At 34.3% G+C, this 11,937-nt stretch overlaps 1 long non-coding RNA gene across 1 annotated transcript; it reads left to right on the plus strand.

Moving 5' to 3' along the window:
- The first annotated feature begins 7,832 nt into the window (after positions 1–7,832).
- LOC146732007 (uncharacterized) lies at positions 7,833–8,565 on the plus strand. The gene is made up of 2 exons (XR_014927067.1): positions 7,833–7,884; positions 8,377–8,565. It is a non-coding gene; the product is annotated as an uncharacterized LOC146732007 (long non-coding RNA).
- Positions 8,566–11,937: the final 3,372 nt, after the last annotated feature.

Raw genomic sequence — 11,937 nt, forward strand, 5'->3', positions numbered from 1 at the left:
GGAGGTAGAAGAGGAGTTTATTCAGTTCAAGCATGACATGTAATCAGAATAGCGGTACAGAGTGTGCATGAAATTAGAAAATATGATAAGTCAAACAAACTTAATTCTGCAACTGCATTTTTTCTCCAGGTCGTGGACGGATCGTCACACTTACGTGCTTAATCTCACAAACACTATCTATAATCGAACTATCTAATTGAAGGCTTACTTAATTTTTCCAAGAGTATTGTTCGTTTATTTGCCTTACTCTAGCCAGGAACCTTATCAAAGTGTCGTTAATAGAGTTTGACTTCACATGTTTACTTTCTGAATTTTAAAAGGCGAGTAGCATCGGCAAAAATTCGAACGTCTAAAGAGTTTGTTGATTTATTAATATCATTGGCAAGAAAGACAATATTAGAAACACTGCGTTCAACCGATTTAAGGGATGACGGGCAATCATAGACATCTACGGCCTGTTAGAAACTAAAGAAGTAGAAGACTATTATTTCATAGTCTCGTTTTGTAGAAGAGTGTCATGGTCTACGGTATCGAAAATTTTGTTGAATGAACATACCAAAAACAATTCTACAATTGCTGATAAGATGAAAACAAGATCTGCGATATGTTTCCAAATCCCGAGTGTCCACAGGAATATTATTTTTTCAAGAAAAGACAAAAGGTGTGTTCGGGGAAGAATTCAATCGTAGTCGTCGCGCCACGCATCCGCAGAAATATGGGGTCTCATATAAACAATGATGGCGACTTCGACTACGACCACAAACTGAGACGTTTGTATCAAAGTTTAATTAGGTATTTGTTTTTTTAAGTCGCGTCCAAGTCAAATTTCATACTTGTGATTTCCGTTAGTAGATGCAACATGCGCAGCGCGACGACCACTGCCCTTTAATTATTATAATTATTGTCTTTTGATAAAATTATAAACTATTATACACTGTATACTGAAAACAAATCGAGAAACAAGCAGCAAAGACATGCAAAATCGTTATGTTTAGTATGACACGTTTCAGTTATTGGCCACGTCGTATCCCAATAGAGTGGGAATTCATAAACATAAACCAGACTCTAACTAGTTCATGACAAAGGAAAGAAGAAAGTATTTGGACTAGACTAATATATGTCGAAGCGACGACAGGGGAAAGCATGAAGGGATTAAAAGGAATGGAAAAACAAATCTAGAAATTATCGCAGTTAATTGGAGCGTGCAGTTTACAGTTTAATTATATACATGTATCACTGACAAATACAAATAAAGTTTTTATCAAACATCCTTGTACAATGTTTCAATTAAAACGCATAGAAATAATTTTAAGATATTAGCATTTCAAATCTGATAAATTAAATTTCAAATATGAATCTTGAACGTTGAACATCTCTGTACAATATCTGATGTTTCAACCGCAATTGCAATGCAAGTATATAGTGTGTCATGCACGAACGCCATAATTAACATCATAACACATTCAAAAATGAGAATTTAAATATCAAATATGAGAAAGTAAATCTAACATATGACGCTTGAACTAACGATCTTGAACTAACGACTTTTTTTTCCAACTTTTATTTTTAATAAAACAATTCCTGTCACATGGCTTATATGATAAAATAGTACATAGTGAGTGGATCGGAGATTTGATGAGTGGAACGCCACATAAATTATAGGATAGAGTGGATATAGTGAGTGAAGTACCACACAAATTATAGGATAGAGTGGTATATTGTGAGTGGAACGCCACAAATTATAGGATAGAGTGGTATATAGTGAGTGAAATACCACACAAATTATAGGATAGGCTGGTATATAGTGAGTGAAATACCACACAAATTATAGGATAGAGTGGTATATAGTGAGTGGAACACCACATAGATTATAGGATAGAGTGGAATATAGTAATTGAAATATCACATAGATTATAGGATAGAGTAGTATATAGTGAGTGAAATATCACATACATTATAGGATAGAGTGGAATATAGTAAGTGGAAAGCCACATAGATTATAATAGGATAGAGTGGAATATAGTATGTAAAATATCACATAGATTATATGATAGAGTGGTATATAGTGAGTGGAACGCCACATAGATTACAGGATAGAGTGGTATATTGTGATTGGAACACAACATGGATTATAGGATAGAGTGGTATATAGTGAGTGGAACGCCACATAAATTATAGGATAGAGTGGAATATAGTAAGTGAAATACCACATAAATTATAAGATAGAGTGGCATATGGTGAGTGAAATGCCACATAGATTATAGGATAGAGTGGTATATAGTGATTGAAATATCACATAGATTATAGGATAGAGTAGTATATAGTGAGTGAAATATCACATAGATTATAAGATAGAGTGGAATATAGTAAGTGTAACGCCACATAGATTATGGGATAGAGTGGAATATAGTAAGTGAAATATCGCATAGATTATAGGATAGAGTAGTATATAGTGAGTGAAATATCACATAGATTATAGGATAGAGTGGTATATAGTGAGTGAAATATCACATAGATTATAGGATAGAGTAGTATATAGTGAGTGAAATATCACATAAATTATAGGATAGAGTGGAATATAGTAAGTGTAACGCCACATAGATTATGGGATAGAGTGGAATATAGTAAGTGAAATATCGCATAGATTATAGGATAGAGTAGTATATAGTGAGTGAAATATCACATAGATTATAGGATAGAGTGGTATATAGTGAGTGAAATATCACATAGATTATAGGATAGAGTAGTATATAGTGAGTGAAATATCACATAAATTATAGGATAGAGTGGAATATAGTAAGTGTAACGCCACATAGATTATGGGATAGAGTGGAATATAGTAAGTGAAATATCGCATAGATTATAGGATAGAGTAGTATATAGTGAGTGAAATATCACATAGATTATAGGATAGAGAAGTATATAGTGAGTGAAATATCACATAAATTATAGGATAGAGTAGTATATAGTGAGTGAAATATCACATAGATTATAGGATAGAGTGGTATATAGTGAGTGAAATATCACATAGATTATAGGATAGAGTGGTATATAGTGAGTGAAATATCACATAGATTATAGGATAGAGTAGTATATAGTGAGTGAAATATCACATAGATTATAGGATAGAGTAGTATATAGTGAGTGAAATATCACATAAATTATAGGATAGAGTAGTATATAGTGAGTGAAATATCACATAAATTATAGGATTGAGTAGTATATAGTGAGTGAAATATCGCATAGATTATAGGATAGAGTGGTATATAGTGAGTGAAATATCACATAGATTATAGGATAGAGTAGTATATAGTGAGTGAAATATCACATAAATTATAGGATAGAGTAGTATATAGTGAGTGAAATATCACATAAATTATAGGATAGAGTGGAATATAGTAAGTGTAACGCCACATAGATTATGGGATAGAGTGGAATATAGTAAGTGAAATATCGCATAGATTATAGGATAGAGTAGTATATAGTGAGTGAAATATCACATAGATTATAGGATAGAGTAGTATATAGTGAGTGAAATATCACATAAATTATAGGATTGAGTAGTATATAGTGAGTGAAATATCACATAGATTATAGGATAGAGTGGTATATAGTGAGTGAAATATCACATAGATTATAGGATAGAGTGGTATATAGTGAGTGAAATATCACATAGATTATAGGATAGAGTAGTACATAGTGAGTGGAATATCACATAAATTATAGGATAGAGTAGTATATAGTGAGTGAAATATCACATAGATTATAGGATAGAGTAGTATATAGTGAGTGAAATATCACATAGATTATAGGATAGAGTAGTATATAGTGAGTGAAATATCACATAGATTATAGGATAGAGTGGTATATAGTGAGTGAAATATCACATAGATTATAGGATAGAGTAGTATATAGTGAGTGAAATATCACATAAATTATAGGATAGAGTGGAATACATTGCCAGAAATGAGTGGACAAGATGGCCGACTTCCGCCCTGGCCAGTGTTCCCCAGTCAAATAAACATCACAGGATGTGCCATATAGAATGCATTGCATAAACATCTATTAAAACAAAATTTAATTTTGAGTTTATATTTTTCATTTTTTCACTTTTGTGTGCTTCGTAATAGACAGGTGACGTTCCAAGCTTTCGATATGTTATAGATGTTTCCATCAAAACTCCACCATTAAATGCCCAACTTGCCGTAAAACTTTATGATATATCCTACACTGGCCCAGTGTATTACCAATGGAAGATATGTAATTGTGTGCCAAACTCTATTTTTAAAAATAGGTAAATGCAGTAACGCAGGTGACTGTTCAAGTTTGTTCGCTTCGTTCTGGATACTCTCTGGTTCAATGAACACGGCGACGCAGCCAACGCAGTTGTAGACGCAGTATTCGCTGCCCAAATTAGAGCTAAAATTCATGCATTTTTTACACAGATGTACGATCCAGTTGTTAGCAAATATAACTGTTTTAATCCAATTAACAACAGGAAGTAACCTGAATCAAGATTTAGTTTATGTCCGTTATTCCATGTTAAAAATTATCCCACTTTTCGAACGCGAAGCACTATCGCCATACTGCTTTTGATGCTGAAGGTCAGACCACAAGATCAATATATTGTATCGGCCGTTGTTCCTCTTTGTAAAAAAGGGGTTTCATCACACTGTCTGTCCGCGAGTTGTGTATTATTCTACGACAGTCTAGACTTTTGTTTTGTAATGCGTCAGACAAACGTAATTTGCATACCAATCGCCGTTGACTGCCACAATGATATTTACAAGATTAGTCTGTCCACATATTTTTGTATTAAGGATGCGGTAGAGTTATCATGCTCTAAAAAGTAAAAACTGTTTTCATGAGGAAAAGTGTTTTGATGCGTAGCAAATTATATATTTTCTTGAAGCCCTTGTTCCTGGCTTTTTGAAAAAATGATCTGTGACATGTACCACGAATTAGTCACGTGATTACTAAGTAAACATAGAGGTGTTATTTTGAATAAAAATTAGTTTTGTATGAAAACCGTAGGGGTTCTGTAAAAAAAGAAAGCTGAAAAATCAAGACAGCATCAGCCCCGTCAATGCCTCGAGAGTATTAGAACATAGATTGCATATTTGTTTACAATGACACCAATTTACATTTTTCCTGTTATTTCACCCATAGACAAGGAATTTAAAAGCCTTTTATTTTTTATTGCGAGAAGTTCTCAAAAAATGCTTCAAGGGTTTTATTCTGCGCCAATACGTTATCAATGTGTGTGAATTTCATGAAAGTAGGTCAATTTCTGACGACGCACAACTCACTTGAATGACCTCCATGGCGTCAGATTTCTTCTGCCTGGAAACGCCAAAAAACAAAACATTTTTCACGTTGCGCTGCGCTAATTTTGGATATTTAAAGAATCAGATGGATTGATTTTTACAACAAAACACATAACATGGAGTCACTTAGTAGCCTTGCAGTAATAAAATCCAAAACTATAAAGTTTTGGGTCCGTATTCGTCCTCCAAAAAGAAGCGAAGTTGTTACAGTACTCGGCGGCCCTGCATAACTTGTCTGCCCGACTTTTTGGAAGATGGAAATTGATCATGTTTGCTGACGAAATTTTACCCTCTTGGTTTGAATACTCAAAGTGTGAACCCCATTGTACTGTCGGCAATGCATTTCTGTTATAGGTAAAGTTTCGCTTACTCTGAACTGCGTTTTTAGTTTTTCCTTGGGGCCTCTTTTTTGTGATTGATCAATAATCAGGAGCCGGAGTTGATATGACCGCGTCGTCTTCAGTGTGCACTGTTTCTGTTGTGAAGGGATTATGCAAATTACGCAATAAGTCAATGTTATTGTTTGCGTCCAGACTTTTATCTCAAAAACAAATTGTACAGTATCCCGTTATAAAAGTAGTTTTTCTTATTTTTTTTAAAAAAAAGGGTATTCTAGATGTGTTTCAATTTTAATTTTGATAAAATTATGAGCCCAATAACTTTACAAAAGTAATAACAAAAAAAGCAAAATTCACGAAAATAACTCTACCGCATCCTTAAGTATATAACGGGTGGCTGTCTTCAATGCCATCTTAAGAGTGTACCTAAGGGTATCTCGTTCTCTGGTAACCACAACCATTTATTACATGGCTTCATATGATCAGCTGACAAATACAAGTGGACACAGAACAAAGGAAACAATAGATTACCTCACTTACTATTATTTCCAACCCCAAGCTGTGAACTACTTAACATAACAATATACTCTCAATTAGGCTAAACAATAGACCTTAAAAGTCTATGACATCATCCGTTGTCTTGAATAATTTTGCATGTAATTATAGTCACTGCAATGGGATAGACAGGAAATCTCTACTTGACCAGATTCTATTGTCTATTTCCGGCAATGTAGTAAGTGTAACGCCACATAGATTATGGGATAGAGTGGAATATAGTAAGTGAAATATCGCATAGATTATAGGATAGAGTAGTATATAGTGAGTGAAATATCACATAGATTATAGGATAGAGTAGTATATAGTGAGTGAAATATCACAGATTATAGGATAGAATAGTATATATTGAGTGAAATATCACATTTTTCAGTATATTTTTCATAGTAGTATTAATCTGCTCAACCAATCCATTAGATTATGGGTGATATGGAGTAGTTACTAATTGTTTAATAAACAACACACTACTTACGTTATTCTTAATGTCAGATACAAACTGTGTCCTAAATCAGTTAAAACTTCTTTGGGTACACCAATCTTACTACACATAGTAACTAATTTTCTTGAACACTACAGCTTCAGAATATCATGAAGCATAGTTTACAACAACAGTTAAAATGTATCTATCGGCTAATGGTACCTTGCTAACTCGACCCTTAGCAGTGATCTTCTGACATATATCACATGACGTTTAATACCTAATAACATCATTGTGCATCGGTCATATTAACTACCCAATCTAGCTGCAAATTGCGAAATGCTCACTCCACCTTCTACCCTACTAGTTTGAAATCTCTTTCTTAAAACGTTCTTCAATCATATCATAATGTTTCAACAAAGCTGACATTAAAACATTGTAATCGATGGACTCTGCTGCAGGCAATGCCGAAAAAACATACAATAATGCACTAAGATTAATAACCCAACTCCCGCCCCTATTCTCATCAAACAATGGCAGCTTTGGACCCTTGGAACTAACAATACACTGAGGCAACTGTTCTACACCTTCATTTTGACCATTAGCTTCCACGTGCAACCTCAACCCTTCAAGTTCATACTGTCTTACTTTTTCTTTCTCTCTTTCTACATATTCTCTTACCTTCTCTCTCTCTCTTCACGGTTTTTCTCACTCTCTATTGCCTCGCGTTATCTGTCTCTTCCCTCACATTATCAGTCTCATGTTCGTTTTCATCGTTCAGCCTCATGTTTGGCTACTCTTTAATCCCTCTCCTCACGCTCATTTTCTCTCTTCCCACGCTCTTTCTGTTCACGCTCTACCCTCACAAATTGAACCAAGCCTCCCCCTCATACCCCAAATCTCCTCCAAATCTGATTAAAATCTGAAGTAGTGTACGGGCTTTAATTATTTTGGCTATAAACTTATTTTAATTTTATGTTTTATTACTTTTGTTATTAATGCCTTTTTATTTTATTATTTTACTTTGATTTTGTGATTTTTTTAAAATTCCGCCCTACATACATCTGAGCCGATGCCTATGTAACGAGATTTCAACGAGACCCACTGTCGACGTTTTTAGTCAACGAATCACAGACCTTCTATAGCGCACATGATGACGTCACTGGGCAGAGTCAGGTGGCAAACACACTCAAATAAATTGGCGGATTATACCGACGTTAGCGACCGAGAAGAACACGGCTTTTCGGTAAGTTTATCATTGTCAAATGCAACGAAAGTCATTTTTTATGTTTATATTGTGGCTCAAATGGTTCGAGTTTAGATTGTTATTTTGCGTAGTTATTCTGGGAGTGACGATTTTGTTTCCACCGGTTCGACCGAACACCGGTGTCTTTTTCCAGTCGCTTGCCCTGGAGACGGGTGATGTTTTGTTGACGATCGGGTCAAAAGCGTCTACGGTATTGAAGCCGTAGCTGTAAATAATCATCAAAATGTATCAACATTTTGTACATTATACAATAACTCTTTATTAAAGTAATTGAGCTGATTTGGACTGGAATAAAATATTTTTTATTTGGAACACATCGCAATTGATCAGGAAATATTTTTTTGCTCCAATTTTCTGCGTCGATGCCGTGGGCCGGTGACCGTTATACAATTTAAAATTTGCATTGTTTACTATAGCTGTTTACAGTGTTCTAATCATTACGATTTACTTATTTTTTTGCTTCCATTCTAGATAATTATGCTCAGTGTTTGATGTAAAATTGAAGCGATGACTGAATAAACGAACCTTGGCTGGCGAAGATGTATCAGGAAGTGTACACATTTGTTGGAAGTGAACAAAATATTTAATGTAATGACAAAAATTGTAAAATGCTGTGGAATTTCTTTTGTAAATAAAAATATACTAGCAATTTTCTATTAATGGTTTATTCAAGTGGGCAAAATATAATGTACAGAAAGATTGCCCGTAGAGTATCGCTACATTGAAAAGTAAGCAACCGACAGCCTTTATAAAAGTGGGCCTGTGATTGGCTGTTACTTACGCGAGATTTGAACGGGACTTACGTAGGCGTCGGATCAGATGTATGTAGGGCGGAATTAAAAAAAATCAAAATCAAAGTAAAATAATAAAATAAAAAGGCATTAATAACAAAAGTAATAAAATTAAAATAAGTTTATAGCCAAAATAATTAAAGCCCGTACACTACATCAGATTTTAATCAGATTGATCTCCTCCTAACTCTTTAAGTTCATTAACAATATAAAAAAAGGAAAAATATGAAAAGGTGTAATGCAAGTTCCAGTCGTATTAATTAAAGCAATTTAATGTCTACCGAGCAGTACAAGCTGGTCTGACAACACCATGTTCTCTAGATATTAATTAGTTATGAAACAATCAATTTAGTCAGGGGATTATTGACAATAGAACCCAAATAGATATGTAAATAGACAGTGAATCAATATTGAATCAGAATCCTAATTCAAATCAGAATCCCAATTCGAATCAGAATCAAAATCCCAATTCGAATCAGAATCAAAATCCCACTTCTGACACCAAAATGTGAGTGCAAGGTCTGCTTATTGATATTGAGATTGAAAGGGACTCCTACGTAAGTCACGCTGGACAGTTTGTTTTTCACTGCAAGAATGGGGTAGACTAAACAATAGTACTTGAAATGAAATACATACGCACAAAATATCAAGTTAAAGCTCGTGGTATCATTGTTCTCTTTATTGCGTGTTATATTGATTTTTTATTTAATAATATATTTTATGCGCATCCATTACAGGATCACGTTCCTTTAATACGTCTGCTCGAATAATCATATTATATGAGAGGGAAATATCACATGGCTCTTATCACATTTCAGTTGAGATGTAAGCAAGACCTTTCATATAAACCACTGCATCATTGAATGATGATAAAAAAGAGTACTCTCCAAGTAAATGCCGACAAAGGATTCATCATGATCGTTTAGAACCAGAAATATACTATGTTTCGTTCACTGCGAGATCCCGAATTATGCATGAAAATGAACGTTAAAAATAGGACAAACAAAATGTTAAGGGTCGCAATGACGTCAAAACAGACAAAACGCCAAAACGCATGGGACTCGCCAGGCGCTATTTCGCTATTATTATTTGATGTTGGTCAATTTTGCTGAGGTAAGTGTATCTCAACCTCATCACACCCCCCCCCTACCGGAAGCTCGAAATTACGACATTGATCTGCAACAAAAGTAATTTAAGTTCAAAATCATATCAATAGATTTTCGAAGCTGGCGATGTGTTCACATCAGTGTAGATATATTTAGTCAGACAGGTCACTAGATTTTTTGAATCACAAAAATAGCTTTTCACTTGATAAGTTTCTAAACATGTTCAATGGTTGTACTTGTTGTTAGGTCTAATATCTGTCCCAGAATTAATTTAATAAAATGTGGGAAAACTTATCAATGAATTATCAGCAGTTCTATCTTTTTTATTAACACACATGCTCCAAAATAAAACATAATATTGTCCACCCAGCTTAAATACCAGTACATTTTGTCGTGACCTATTAATCTTATCAGGTAAAAATTGGACATGTATATATATCACATGTTTGTAGCAGATTAAGAACTTTTGTAAATATTTATATAGACTGTTTATTATTTTATACATTTTTTTACTTTATTTTATTTTAATTTATTATTTATTTGCTGTCAGTTTTTTAAGAGTTTTGATAGAATGCCGTTAACATCTCGTATGAGCTACAGACAATCACAGCTAACCTTTTATATTAGCCGAAGGCGTACTCATTGGAGAAAATAATTAACAATTACAATATACAAACACAATCGTGTTGCGTGGCGTGGGTTTCATTTTTAAGACAATGATCTCAAAGGTTGGCCAAGGATTGAAAGGGTGGTTAGATATTCGAATTAATTTCTCATTTGCGTTTGAAGGCTAAAAATACATGTTCTGTCATCTACTGTGACGGACAATTTATTTCATTTTTCATTTTACTGACGTGATGTTGACAATATTGTGCGTAAGTTGCAGAAAACCAGGCCAAACATGTATCATCTAGAACGTCTTGCGGTTGATTGCCGAAGCCCTGTGCAGCAGGATTTTTTTCGAGGGAATTGGGGGGGGGGCAGCAATGATTGACGCAATGTTTGTCAAGAGAATACAAACATACAACTGCAAATTTTATCCTTTAGTTATACTAAAACAAACAAAATGTTGAAAATCACAGATATTACGACTTTAAAGTCTTGAAAACTAGTGTCTGAAAGGTTTGGCGATAACAAATTACTGTTGGATGGAGTACTGTAAACGCATTAATGATCGCTGTTGTTTTTTTATTTTTCTATTTTCACTGGCATGTGAGGGATTTTCTCATTTATACATTAAACTTGAAAATATTTTCATGTATGTAGGTTTATGTTTAATGTTCCCCATAATACTGCTGGGTCCAAACGCACACCAACAGTAGAGAGTAAACAACTGTATTGTAAGAGCCGCTATCTGACCTGGCATAATTGACCAACTAAGCAAACATCGTGTTTAAAACCATTGTGTGACCGGGTTATTTCATTTCATCTAGGGTTTGGTGAGTATTGGGTATTAGAGGCACGTCATTTGGACACCCACAAGCCCTGTTTCATACATTGACTGTGTTGTATTGCGGCGTCAAATTGTCTGGACGATAACATTGCTCTGATTAGTTCAAAATATCTCCTACCTTAACCTCCTATCATTGCAGTCAAGGTAAGATACTTGGATTTTTACCATAGTTAGTTTCACAATTATCATGTCAGTTATTATTGGAGGCATAGCACATCAATGTCATGCGTTACAGTTTGGATTCTTTGTGTCTGTGTTAGCATTGAAAAAACAAAACAAGTGGCGTATCTGTTTGTTGCTAGTATAACATGTATAGAACTCAGTACATTCTCGAATAACCTGTGAGTAAGACGGGTGGTTAGTGTACAATCTCGAACTTCATTCATATCAAACACAACTATGACATTGTTTGTCATATTAATTAAGAAAGTGGAAACAGTGGCTCGTATTTGGCATTTCGCATGCAACAGTACAACAGCTTTCAAGCAAGCGTGACAGAGCTATCAAGTTATCACGCTAACACAATTACGTCCCCTTGTGTCAATGTAAAATGGATAGTGGCACAGCTCGTATAGTAAATAATACAATATTCACCAATTCAAATATACAGTGGATTGTCATAGAAAATATATATGTGATTTGCATTTTTATAAATTTCCAGTTCTATTTCCCAGATACCAAT

Source organism: Saccoglossus kowalevskii, chromosome 18 (genome assembly GCF_978046115.1).
Source record: "Saccoglossus kowalevskii chromosome 18, keSacKowa6.1, whole genome shotgun sequence".
Taxonomy (NCBI): domain Eukaryota; kingdom Metazoa; phylum Hemichordata; class Enteropneusta; family Harrimaniidae; genus Saccoglossus; species Saccoglossus kowalevskii.